The 14,197-nt window shown below is 44.2% G+C and overlaps 1 protein-coding gene across 7 annotated transcripts in view; it reads right to left on the bottom strand.

Moving 5' to 3' along the window:
- The window catches only part of LOC116806853 (transcription factor RFX3), a 259,764-nt gene that overhangs the window by 11,141 nt on the left and 234,426 nt on the right, over positions 1 to 14,197 (bottom strand). The gene's annotated exons all lie outside the window — the stretch shown is intronic.

The following is a 14,197-nucleotide window of genomic DNA, read 5'->3' on the forward strand; positions in this document are numbered from 1 at the left end:
GTGATTAATGGATTGTATTATAGATCTTAGCAAAACATAAGATGTAAAAAAGGCTTTCGTGTAGCTAAAAACAGTGTAAGGCCATCCACTGACCAACCTGTCCAAGTGATAACCGTGACACAAAACAGAGCATCCGAGGACAATTAGAAAATACCATGTTAAATTTAAGGAGGACATACTAAATCCTTATCAGAGGATGTGAAACAGCAGGATGGAGACATAAGAAGAAATAAAATATATTGACCTGACAGACAGGATGTCATGCAGATAAGCCAGAGTGTGAAGAAGCCAAACAAAGTAGTTCCCAAAACATCAGAAAGTTCGAAAGAATGTTTGAATAATGTATAAAATACATGAATATGCATGTATCTCAGCATACACTTTTGCTTTGAAGGAGTGTCCTGATTCTGGCCAGGAAAGAGTTAATTTTTGCAGCAGCCAGATGGGTTAAGGCCAGGACCCTGGGGTTATTCTATATCACCTCATACCATGCACAGGGGGTGATGTGATAGGCCCTATATGGAGCCTGAACCAAAGTTGACCACTGTGTGAACCTTTAAACATATGTACCTTTTCAAAACAACACATGCAATTTTAGGAAAACAGGGGCTTTGTGATTGACATGCCCAGATGCCTGGCCAGCAGATGGGTATGCCAGACCACAAAGTTCCAAAATAAACATCTGATCATGTGCCTTTATACAAGTAACAATATAAGAATGAAACCCCTTTTGTCTTCGTTTGAAAGACAGGTGTCTGCCAAGGACGGTGGGAACCTCCTTTGAAATAGAAAATATGACCCCCTTCCCTCCAAATTATTATAACTTTGAAATTAGGGGGGTTTCAGGAAAAGATATGGGAAAAAGAATAACACTTCTTTACTAGTATGTATAACAAGGCAACCAAACAACCACAACGGCAGCAACAACAAAGAAAACCAGAAACCAAATAACAGCCTTCTCATGGCTGCCAAGCACTTTTCCCTTTGGTGTAGGTATGGTTACAGCTGGCAGGGGCGCTGTTGGCTCCTGGCCAGGTGGGGCAGGTACGAGGATTCTCCCGTGGCTACAGGGGGCACTGTGACACACGGTCAGCCACCTCTCTGCACCTGGGTACTGGCGGGCGAGCTGGCAGAAGAGATAGAAAAGGGGCTTCTTTTACAAACCCCCAGGGGCAGCCGTTCTCAGTGCCCCTCTGGATGGCAGAATGGGCTGTAGCAGGAACCTCTGAGCGGCGGCTGGAACAGCAGAGGCGGGCACGTCCAGGGTAGCAAACAAAATGTAGCAGAAACCCTGCAGCCGTAGCAGCAGCCGCGGGGTGTCCTGGCAGGCACAGGGTGCTGGGTTAAAATGTAGAGAAAAAGTCCAAGACAGCAGCAGAAAACAATGGGGCTGGGCAGCGGCAGCCAGGTGTCTGCAAGCAGCTGTAGCACATAGCCACGAGACGCGCCCTCGGGGAAAGGGGAGGAGTTTGGGGTCCCAGGTTTTTTTCCCCTGAGGCACCCGATTAGATGGTGAAGGTCCTTTCTGCTGCGATCGGATGTTAATAAGGTCCCAGTTCAATGTCCGCTCTTACAATCAAAGGCTCACCCACTGTAAGGAAGAAGCAGTACAGGGGCTGGACTCCACAGTGGCAGCAAATTCTCCCCATGGTAGCAGCAATTTGACCGATCCCCTCCGATCTGAGAGCAAGAGAACGAGCGAGGACCTGAGCCTAGCCCCACACCCCTCAGCCAAAATCTCTGTCCCTTCCCAACAGACACCCCCCCCCCCCCCAGCTAAGAGAGTCGCCAGCTGCACCCCTCCCCCCCACCTTAGCCTCTTCTTTTGTCTCTGAAGTACCAGTCGGGTCGTTATCATCTCTTAGACAACAAATGGGAGAAAATTCCCTGATAGAAAGGAAAATAAAAAAATAAAAAAGGAAAAATCCTAACCTCCAACAACTTTGTAGCAGGATCAGAAGCCTCACCTATGCTATGAGCAGAAGCGCTAGGTAGGATTTATCAATTAGCAGGAGGATGTCTTTGGCCCTTTGCTGCAACAGGGATCCCCAGCTGAAATATGGACCAGGATGATGGTAATATATTAGGGTAATTGGTGATGTATATTTTTTTAATCACTAACTGTAATTTGTAGTAATGATTTGATGCATTGCCTTTCTATGCTTCTTTATTACATGTATGATAAGCAAATAACAGAAATAAGCTACATGGATAGTAAGCAGAAATAAGCGTATCTCTAAATAAGTAGTTTTGTTCTGATCCCTTTGCTAACCACATTCATTAGCAAAACAAAAATGGTGTAGTTGACAGGATTTGAACAAAATGTTTAAATCCAAAAAGAAGAAAGACCAGAAACCCCTGCTTGACATTACAGGAGGGGAAGATATGCCTTATAGTTCAATAGCAAGGGAATGGTCTGTTGCTGTAGGACTATGCGAGTCATGGAATGCAAAATTGGGAGAGGCTGAACCTCTTGATGTGGTTAAATGTTTACAAAAATTGCCTCTTGTAAAAGGGAAAGAAGTTTCGAGCTTAGGTGGAAGGGGATAGATTCTTTTGACTGCTTATCACATACATCAGACCAAACAAATGCTATTGTGTGAACAAAGTATTTTAGAGAAACAAATTTGTGACTTACAAAATAAAACTGTGATGCTACAATGTCAGAATAAGCTGCTTGCTCATAAATAGGGTACTGTTATGTGTAATATGGATAATTTGCGCCTATAGGGTGATATGTATGAAATGTCTTATATTACTAAGAAATATTGGCATAAAGCATAGGAGCCTGAGCTAGGGGGTTGCCTCACATATGTTGAAACTACAGCTGATAAAACTTCATGTCATGGTTTGACACGGGAAGAGAATTTTTTTTTGGAAGGAAGAGGTCAATCCAGTCAGGGGTCAGGTTTGGATACTGACACTTGGGGTGACCAATTGAAGGTGGACACGCCTCTGAGAACACAGAGGGGTTAAAAGCGGAATTCCCAGGAGGACTCGTCCTTCTTTGGTTCCGGTCATTGCAAAGTACAGACCTCCCCCCCCAGCCCGGGCTGGGTGGGGGAGGGGAGCCATGCGGCCTGCAGAAGTAGGCCAGGAGATAAAGGATCAGAACCGAGCTAGGCCAGCTCCTGCGGATGGAAGGGTAGAGAACATCTAGGATGTTTTTGTTCCCCCTCCCCTAAGCTAGAGGGAAAAGAGATAGAGAGCCAGCAGACACCTGGGAGTTTGCCGGCGGAGGAGAAGGAGAAGGGGGGGGAAGACGCCCAGCGTGGGAGATGGGAGACGGAATCCTGGGCTGAGATTTCAGCTGTCCGGGGAGTCCAGGGATTTTAACCCTTTCCTGTAAAATGAAGGCTTTATGAAATATTACTCCTCCTCAATTTGAAGAACAGAGAGACAGCCTGGGACCTCAGATGTTCAAAGAAGAAGGTTGGGGGGAGATGATGGAGTGGCTTTTGGCTAGACTCTGCTTGTTTACCATAGACTGAACCACTCTTTCTTTCAAGAGGGACTGCATTTTAGGGGGATGCACTGGTGAGCCAAGAGACCTTCTTCAGCAACTACCGGTTTTAGAATGGACAGAGAGAGCTGAAGAGGGTGTAAGGATGCCCTCCATCTTCAGAGAAGAAGAGAAGGAGATCTCTGTCCTTAGACCCTCAGCCCCAGGGGAAAATGGGGGGGACTTTAGTCCCGAATTGTGATACTGGACTGTTGTTCCTGGTGGTCCTTGGCAAAGCATCCTTAAAGGGGCCCTATAAGCAGTCTCTGTCTATGCACGGTGGTGAGAGCACTGTAACATGGAGAGGAGAATGTCACACTGGCCGGTGTGTCTGGGCAGTGCCACGTGTGACATTGGAAACACAAGAGGTGGCAGCTGTGTTTCCTGGGGGTCTATGGTGCAAGGGGGACTCCTCTCTTCCCCAATGGACTCAGTATTAATTATATTGAAGGGTAAAAACTTAATTAAGGATCCAAATGGGTCTCGCTGTGGTTTGGTGGAGTTGGGTGGTGGGAGGAGGAATGTTTTAGAAGGTTTTCATTTCGAATTTTGTGTGGTTTTTTTTCTTTCCTTTCCATTCCTTTTATAGTAGTAATAGTAGTAGTAGTGTAATAAAGTTTTTCCTTTGTTATTAAGTTTGGCCGGCTTTACTCTGTTCTTAATCACATTTCACAGCATTTAATTAGTAGGTTGTATTTTCATAGGGCGCTGGCATTGTGCCAGCGTCAAACCATAACACTTCATTTACAAGTTAATACACGTAGCTCATCTGGAGATGGGTTGTTTCTCAAGGTGATATAGGAACTCCCAGGTCTCATGAACAAAAGAGCCTTCCTGGTTCCCATGGCAATACTAAGACACTGCTGGCTCTAGCTGAGTACTGATATTGAAATGTTAATTAGCTAATTGCTCTGTTTTTTTTCTCTAAACTACCTGGAGATCACCTGCCCCCCCCACCCACTCTGCCATTCTAGGACTAAGATGCAAATAGCGGAACCCGTGGAACCATGGGAGCGTGCTTTGGGGGATAAAGACACCCCTAAATGGAGAACTAAACATAGTAGAGGGAGCTGGACAGGTGACCTGGCTGAGGAAGAGGGAAACACATCCCCTGATCGACCTTTGACCTGTCACCATCACCTATGGAAGACTAGACTGGAGTGAGCTGTGGGAAGCAGGAACAAAGCGGCAGATTTTCCTGGTGTTACCACGAGGAAAGGAAAGGGGACAGGTGCTGTTTGGGACTTCAGCAACAGACTCTGCATGCCTCCTTCCCCTTCGGCTACCTAGAAAAAGCTACAACAGAGGGGGCGAGCTCCGTGTCGAGCCCCCTGCCCAGCTGATCTTTTTAATAAAGAGCTGAACATTAATGAAGGCATAAGCCCTGTTCATTTCAATTGGGGGCTGTTCCGGGATAGCCACGCCCGAAGAGGACCCCCGAACAGCTCGACCACCTGCTTCGAGGGAGCCTCGTGAATTGATGGCTACCTCTGGACCCTAGGATCAGCGTGAGATGAGCAACGCAGAGGAGCAACGTAAAGGAGCGTTGGATTGGTAAGAAGAACCGGGAGACGGACGAGTGAGTGAGTCAGTCAGTCAGTTGGGGGCCAGCAGCACGGACCCCCGAAGTGAGAGGGACCCGCTAGTACCGTGTTTCCGGACTCCTGTGAAGGGGCCGGCCAGGAACAGGGGGGAAGCGAGTGGAACAGAGGAGTGACTGAGGCGTCTCCTTAGAGGTAAAGGCCCTCCTCTGGGCGTGTGGAGATTCTCTAGGGGTAAAGTAAGTCCCTGGCAATCAGGGCAAGGGGAATGTCCACAGCAGGGCAGGTGGGATGTCCCTGGCAGGTCTGGTAAGATGTCCTGGCAGGCAACAGCGGCAAGTCCTGCCAGGAAGAGGGCACGTCCCCGGCTGGCAGGACGGAATAACAGGGCAGGTGGGATGTCCTTGGAAGGTAGGGCAGGATGTCCCTGGCAGGCAAAAACCAAAAGTCCTCGGCAGAGCAGGTAGGGGCATGTCCTGGCAGGCAGGGGGCATGAACCTGAGTAAGCAGAAAGCCAAGAAAGCAAGTAAGTAAGCAAGTAAAGAAGCGGGCAGGAAGGCAAGCAGGCTAAGCTTAGTAAGAAAAGCTGGGCAAGGGGGGTTTGGCCAGAGTTCGAGTGTAAGGCTGGGCAGGACGTTCGACCTTACCTTGGCAGGGAGACCAAGCTTCCTAAGCCTAGTAAGAAGGTTGGGCAAAAGGCCAAGTAAGAGTTTGGGCAAGACTTAATAGGGGTCCAAGCCTAGAAAGTCCAGCAAGAAGTCCAAAACATAGGCCGAAGAGCAAGAGAAGAGAAGACAATAGATGTAAGTGTGACTAGTGATTGTCCTGGCCGAGAGACAATGTAAAGTATCAAGAGGGTAGTACCATGAGTGGGAGTTTAGTTAAAAGAGATTAAGTTCAGTCAAGGAATTCAAAATACTAAGTTGTGGGAAGGGGCCAGATGAGCTTTAGTTGCCGGTCAGTATATTCCATTTTAGAGAGAGGCACCATTTAAGGTATATTTTTTTCTTTTCTTTTTGAGGCCTAAAAATGGGAAGAGGTTATAGTAAAGGAGCAGATCCTTCCAAAGAGAAAGCAAAGAGAATTCTCCCTAACAGCCCTTTGGGTCAATTGTTAGACCAATGAGATTCTTAGGAGACCATGAGGGATCTAGACAAGAGTAAGATGATACATTACAGTATAGAAGTATGGCCAAAGTTAGAATTACAGGGAGAGTGGCCATGGTATGGAACCTGAGATCAGTAGATGTGTAATCAGTTCAACCAACACCTAAAAACCCGAGAGGACCTTTATGTAGAACAACTATCTTATACAGCTTGCTGGCTGTATTTATTCTATAAATAATGAGACTGTAAGAATATACAAATTACAAAGAAATAGAGAAGAAGATAGAGAATGGAGAAGAAGAGACTAGAAAAAGAAAAAAATGGGACCCCCTCGATTACCTACCCCCTTCTACTCCTGTTACCTCTCCAACAGTTTCCCTAGTTAATCCTTTGGTCCCTCCTGTTGAGTCTCTGATTCCTTTCCCCAGTTTTCCCACAGTTTCCTCAACCATCTCCCCAACTCCCTCTTTCCCCTCTCCAACTAGAGTTTCCTTGCCTCCTCCCACTTGGGAGCTGAGACCACCCTTGCCCAATGTTAGTTCACCACCTAACATGTCCCCTAGCCTCCAACAAGTGTGTGCCTCCACTACTATTTCCCCCCAGGTGTCTTAGAAGAAGGGTCATATTGTAACACCCTATCCAAAGCACCAAGGGTAGAAAAGCTCTTTCCCTTTAGAGAGGTTTCTATGGGTGGAGCAGCTGGAGGAGTTGGGTTTGTAAATGCACCTTTGACAGCCTCCAAAGTCCAGAGATTTAAGAAAGAGCTGGGAAATTTAGTAGAAGACCCTGTTGGAATATCTAATCAGTTAGACCAATTTCTATGGTCAAATATTTATACCTGGGGAAAGCTGAACTCTATTCTAAGCATTCTGTTCTCTCCAAAAGAGATCCGGATGATCCGGACAGCAGAGGTAAAGATATGGGAAAGAGAAAATAGACTAGGGCCCCCAGGGGACCAAAAGATGCCCTCAGTAGACCCCAGCTAGAATCTCAACCAGGAAGAAGGAAAACACAACACGAGAGACTATAGGTCCCTCATGATAAGAGGGATCAAAGAGTCTATTCCTAAAGGAAGCAACACAAAATTAGCCTTTGATAGTACTCAGGAAAATGATTAGACCTGTTAGAGGGAGACCAAGGAACTATTTACACAGACTTGCAATATGTGTTTGGGATCATCCATACCTTTAGAAAAATTTGGGAGGAGCATGGCTACCTAAACTCCAAAGGGAAGAACCTGGTATATGAGAGGCTGATAAAACTAGTATTGGAATCCTTACAAAAGCCCGCAGAGATAGCTGTGGTGCATATAAATGGACATCAGAAAGGACACACCCATGAAAAAAGGGAAACCGATTAGCAGATCAGATAGCTAAAGAAGCAGCCTTAAACTCAAGAAATCCAGTAAAAGCTTTTAGAATAGAAGCAGGACCAAGTGGAGAAAGAAAAGAAGAAGAGCCAAGGTTCAGTGAAAAAGAATTTAAAATAATAAAAGAACTAGAATTACATCAAGGGGAAAAAAGAGAATAGTCAACTCCTGATGGGCTTAAGTTCCTAAATAAAGCCCTAGCTCAAAGTGTACTAGTAGAGTTACATGAATTGACCCACTGGCGAATCCAAGGTTTGTGCGACCACTTTTTACAAGAAAATTTATGTATTAGACTATATGATCTGGCAAAGGCAGTCACAAGAGAGTGCAATTTGCCTGAAAACTGACCAAAAGGTAATGAGAAAAACAGCACGTGAGGGAGGAAAACATGCTTTAAGACCTTTCCAAAACATACAAGTAGATTTCACTGAAATGCCCTCTGTGTAGAGGTACAAACATTTACTAGTGATCACAGATAATCTCACTCACTGGGTGGAGGCTTTCCCAACCAAAAAGGAAACCGCGCAAGAAGTTGCAAGAATAATCTTAGAAAACATCATAACTCGATACGAGCTAGTCAATAACATTGACTCTGACTGAGGTCCATATTTTGTCACTTGAACTTTACATCAAGAAACAAAAGCCCTGGGGATAAGGTAGAGATTGCACACCCCATGGCATCCTCAAAGCTCTGGAAGAGTGGAAAAGATTAATATAACTCTAAAAAATGTGATACCCAAATTAAAGAGACAAAAATGAATTTGCTCGGGTGTTTACCTCTCGGTCTCTTGCGCATCAGAACAAGACCTTGGTCCAACATAGGGGTCTCTCCCTATGAAATGATGTTTGGACTCCTTTTTTTAATCACCCCCTTCAGTACAGCAGATTATCTAGAAGGGGAGGCAGCAAATCAGAAATATTTAGAAGTCATAAGAAAATCCCTAGAAGGCCTCAGAAAGAAGGGGTATCTCCCCCAAAGTTCCCCTCTGGACACCAATGTCCACAACATCAGTCCCAGGGATTGGGTGTTGATAAAGTCCTGGAACACCACCACTCCATTAACCCCCAAATTCGAAGGACCTTTCCAGGCTACTCACCACACACACTGCAGTGCAAACACAAGAAAAAGGCTGCACCTGTGGGAACCCAGAGCAAGGGGAATATCCCCCTGTCTGCCTTGGGGTGCTTTGACTCCCAGGAAAACACTGACTTTGACCCTCATTCATGGTGAAAACTTCCAAAGCGTCAAGGTAAACTAGAAACCACAAAAGTGTGAAATAGATTGTAGAGATTGTAAAGAGTAGTGTAGTATGTCACATGGGTGAGAAATTTAGGTTTTAGGATTTTTAGTATGTTATAGATGGGTTCAAGATGGAGGATATAGGGTGTTGTCTCAAATTCCTTCTTTCTCTCTTCTTCTTCCTCTTCTTCTTGGGTTTAGGTGGTATCTTGTAATTGGGTAGAAAAATCTGCATTGCGAGTCTTTAGGGGTCAGTTATTGGGTTAGAAAGGAAAATAATTTAGGTGACACTTCTTAACTGGGTAGTTTAGTTTTTGATTAGACTTAAAAAGACCTTGCAGCACAAGGTTGTTGGCCATTTTTATGCTGTTTTCACGCATGCAAGGTCTGGGCACAGAGAGTGTGCTGAAATTTTGATAAGATAACAATAAACAGAAGCTGAAGACTGAAAAAGTCCAATGCATCTCTCGTTCCTGACACAGAACTGCTCCAGGAGGGTTTCCCCTGCCAGGGAAGCCCCCAGGGAGTTGCCCAACTCAGGGCCCGCAAACTCACATGTCACTAGTGTCAAAGGACCAGTGCCACCCCCAGATGCCAGACCAGACCCAACAGTGTCTCCCACCTCCTCTTGTACATAGACGGTAATTAAGAGACCAGAGGACTTAAATTTAACTTTAACTCAGAAACAGTTATTAACACCTTACTGTATATCAGTTTCTAGCAAGTCTTCTTTAAAATACCATAGTAAAATAAGTACTTTGTAATTGTTTAATAAAAATAAGTATCCTTTAGCCAAAAAAGTTAACTAAAGAATTTCTAGTTAGAATATTATTAAGTCTTACTTAGTTTCTAAAGAGTGGGAGAATTTCCATCAGACATAAGTAAAAGCATACAAATGCCAAAAGAAGTTAGCCCTCAAAAGCCAAAGACTGTAAATTGATGGGGCTTAAGCCCAATCAAAGAAATAGAGGAGGGATTAGTAATGAACAAAAGAGCCATCCTGGTTACCATGGCAACACTGGGACACTAGCTAAGTACTGATATTGAAATGTTAATTAGCTAATTGCTCTGTTTTTTTTCTCTAAACTACCTGGAGATCACCTGCCCCCCCCCCCCATCCATTCTTCCATTCTAGGACTAAGATGCAAATAGCGGAACCCGTGGAACCATGGGAGCGTGCTTTGGGGAATAAAGACACCCCTAAATGGAGAACTAAACACAGTAGAGGGAGCTGGACAGGACAGGTGCCCTGGCTGAGGAAGAGAGAAACACATTCCCCGCTCGATGTTTGACCTGTCACCATCACCTATGGAAGACTAGACTGGAGTGGGCTGTGGGCAGCAAGAACAAAGAGGGAAGATTTTCCTGGTGTTACCACGAGGAAAGGAGAGGGGACAACTGCTGTTTTGGACTTCAGAGACAGACTCTGCGCGCCTCCTCCCCCTTCGGCTACCTAGAAAATGCTACAACAGCAGGGGCGAGCTCTGTGTTGAGCCCCCTGCCCAGCTGATCTTTTTAATAAAGAGCTGAACATTAATAAAGTCATAAGCCCTGTTCATTTCAATAGGCGATGATCATCCTCAGACAACTACCCAAGATTGAGATCACTGGAACCACCAAAAAGATACATCTCAATGCCGGGTTCCCGTAACTCCATCACGGATGTACATTGCTTCCCGGACACAGGTTTGTTCAACTCAGTGCAGAGAAAAGAGACTCTATGAATATGTGGGAATTTAAATGGAAAGAAAAGGCTGATCGCCGAAATCCTGGCCTCGAGCAAAATAAACTGGATAAAAATCGCTTGCGCAGGACGGTCGGTGTGAAACATAGGCAACCCTATGCTGTAGTGGTCAGACCTGTGTCTCACCCAGTGCCAATCACGGGCTCGGCACTGTCCTTTTCTTTGTGGCTGGCTCAGATAGAATTTGATTGCTAAATAAAATTATTTTTAATTTTTAATTTGGCTGGATTAATTTTTACCTATAATAGTACCTACCAAACCGTGGATGAAAAAGCAGTTGTTAGTGTAGCTGAATAGAAGTACATTGAAAGTTGAAAGAAACAATCAGGGAAACCCCCTTAATTCTGTAAGAATTAAAAATTAAAAGGGAGGGTTATACATTAGAGGGAAATCTTTGGTATCAGGCATATAGGGAAGTCTGTACCTCTCAAGTAACTTAGCCAATGGGGAAAGAAAAGGGAAATGCAGCCAGGAAGTTAGGATAAGAAAAGGAGGCTGCGACCCCAGGGGAATGCCCCTTGGCCTCTCCCTTTATTTGAAGAAAGTAAAAGGACTCCTCTGTCTCCTTTTTGGACATAAACCTCTGATGTTTGTGGATTAATTTTCCTAACACTTGGTTGCATGAGAAAGGAAAGGACTAGGTGCAAAACAGCAAGAAAGAATGCAAGGATGCCTGCTAAGGGGAAGGATGTTTATCAAGAACAGGACACAGTGTGCAAGGATACTGAGATAACAAGGCTACTTGGGCCCCTGAAACCAGATGAATCTGGACTCCTGGCTTGGACAGTGGCCAAAAGATCAGTAAGCATGTGCAAGGCAGCAGGGTCAGAAAGTCAACCCTGAGGAAGAAAACTTTACTTCATCCCCTACAAGCCCCGACACCACCACCAGAGACAACTGTGCAGGCGCAAAGGACTGAAAAGATGATTAGCATAGAAAGCGGAGAGGGAGGGGAGCCAGGAAATGATCTATTGTTAAATTTGATGCATACGTAACATTCTAGGGGATAAAAGAAAATGTGAGTGTACAGGGGGTAGGCATGTCTTTGTGGAGATATCCCCATGTGTTTGGCTGAATAAAAATATACCTCCTTTAAAACTCATTTTGTCTTTGAATTTTAGAGTCTCTCTCCGTGTGTCATGACCAGTGGGACAGAGACATTTTGAACTCTACTCATCCAGATGATTCTGGGTCAGATAAGACCATTGACATTGACCCTGCATTGCGCAGGAAAACGGAATATGATGCAAATGGACAACAGGTTATAAAACATTATATAGACAACTATACACAGCACAAGATTAATGATATGCTTGATAGATTCAAACAAAAATCTGGAGAATTGTTATTAACATGGGTGGTGAAACTGCACAACTTGGGAGCCACTGGTGTAGGTACAGACCCTGGAGACAGTAGGAAATTTATGACTTTGAGCTCAGATTCTTTTATTCAAGAGGTATTTTGGGGAACACTGCTAGATACTAAACTGCTGTCAGTTGTAGCTGAGAGGGGTATAATAAGTACCCAGTAGAAAGTGACTGGTCGGGAGGATAGACCTTGGTACACATTAAGAGATTGCATGAAACATCTTGAGGAGGAATGAAAACAGTTGTTTTTATTGGAGATGCAGACACAATGCTGCAAAATGTTTTATCAGTGCACATGAGAAACTGATAAATTAAGGCTGTTCCTCCTACATATAAAAATGCCATCATGACCCTGTAAATTAATGAAACAGGAAATCCAATTGGAGATATGAGAAAAAAATACAGCAGTTAGGGAATCTGGGAGAATAGGAGCCATGTGGATCTGGATGGAATAAATTAGACTCCCTGTCTGGAGGGGATAATAAAGTTTCAAAAAAGAAATGTTTGCTGCACTTCTGAAAGATAGAATGGTACGAGAAAATATAGATGGAATTCCCACTGATGAAATATGGAGGATTTACAGTGTGGGCTGAATAAACCAAATAAGAAAGTACAGAGCTCCCAACTGAAAATTAGGGCTCCAAAAGATGCAAGTCAGCCATTGGGTCCACCTTTGGAACCTTGATGGGACATTCAATTCCACCCATCTGTGGAAGGTCCCCCATGGGTGGGTCATTAGTTCCAGGGGGAAGGAGGATTGGGATCTGTACACTAACTTGCTGTACCCCTTACAGGAAGTGCGGGAAATAGAAGCATATCATAACCAAGATTAGTAAATAGGCCAAGCTCCAGTACAGGGATGGACAAGAAAGGATTTGCGTTCCCATGTGGACTTTCAAATTTTTTGGAAAAACCAATCTACTCAAACAGTTGAAACCCTTGTGGATACTTGAGCAGAGGCCTCGCTAATTTATGGGAATCAAAAAAGATTGAAGTGTCAAAAGGTTCTAATAAGTGAATTAGGAGGTAAACAAATTGAAGCTGTACAAACACAAATTGAAATGAAAATAGGAATTTTTCCATGTCGAAAATACTCAGTGATGACAGTTCCAGTCCTCAAGTATCTAACTGGAATTGATATCTTAAAGGACTTAACTTTAGAATTACCAGATGGACAGTGTCAATTTGGCACCAAGCCATATTAGTATGAGACCTATTCTGGTAGGAAAGGTAAAAATACCTCCAGTAGAAATTCCCCAGCTACAAAATTAGTCTCTTTGAAGCATTATTGCATTCCTGGAGGGTAGAAATGTTAGCAATTAAAGATTTGCTTGAGGCAGGTGTCTTAAAACCCATCACTTCATCTTGGAGTAATTCTGTATGGCCTGTTAAGAAAAATGATTGGTCATGGTGAATGACTGTGGGTTTACACAACCTGTTTTTTGGTAGTGGGGGGGCAAAGAGGTCGCTTCTGTGACAAGCTGCTAGAAGCTTCCACCATGTCTAGCAGAGCAAATCCCTGATGGCTCTGAAGATAGACATTCCTCTGGCCAAGGCTGGGCCAATTAGAGATGATGGTATCCTGGGGTGACTTTATGATGCTTGCATCCCCAATCATCTGTTCTGTTTATGCTGGATATTAAGTTCTGCACCTTTAAGACTAATTCCAAGAGTGAAGGGAGGAAGAAGCGCAGTTTGTTTTCAGAAACTGCACTTGCTCCCCTGCATTTTTTCCCTCTCTTGGTGTATGTTGTCTACAGCACAGACAGGGAGCTCTCCTTTGCTTTTAGTTAGTTTTTTGCTAGCTGAGGCAGAGAAGTTCCCTGGTATTGTTCCTAACACACGGTTTTTACAGTAGGGGGACACGGATTAGAATAGCTATTGTGCTGGGCTCAGTGATAATGACTTATAGGGAGTTGCACTAACTTTTCCAACAATAGCACTTTGCAGAGTCCAGGATCCTCGACATCCTTTGAACAGCTGCATGCTCTATGCCTTTCAAATACAAATATAACCATAACATCCAATGAAATCCTTAAATGCTGTATAGATCTAGTTATGGCTTGGACAGTTTCTAAGAATAGGAAAAAGTTTTATGACTGTATGAATAGCAGCAATACTCAAATTAATGCATCATCTTTCTTTTTCCTGTACAATAAGCTGTCTTGGTTTAAAAGACAAATGCCTACCAAGGAAGGCAGGAACCTTCCTGGAATGGAAAGACGACCCCTCCCTCCAATTTATTGTAACTTTGAAATTATGGGGCTTCCAGGCAAAAATAAAGGAAAACCACATTTTTTAACTAGAATATATATATACACACATATA

The sequence above is a fragment of the Taeniopygia guttata genome, chromosome W (assembly GCF_048771995.1).
Source record: "Taeniopygia guttata chromosome W, bTaeGut7.mat, whole genome shotgun sequence".
NCBI classification, from domain to species: domain Eukaryota; kingdom Metazoa; phylum Chordata; class Aves; order Passeriformes; family Estrildidae; genus Taeniopygia; species Taeniopygia guttata.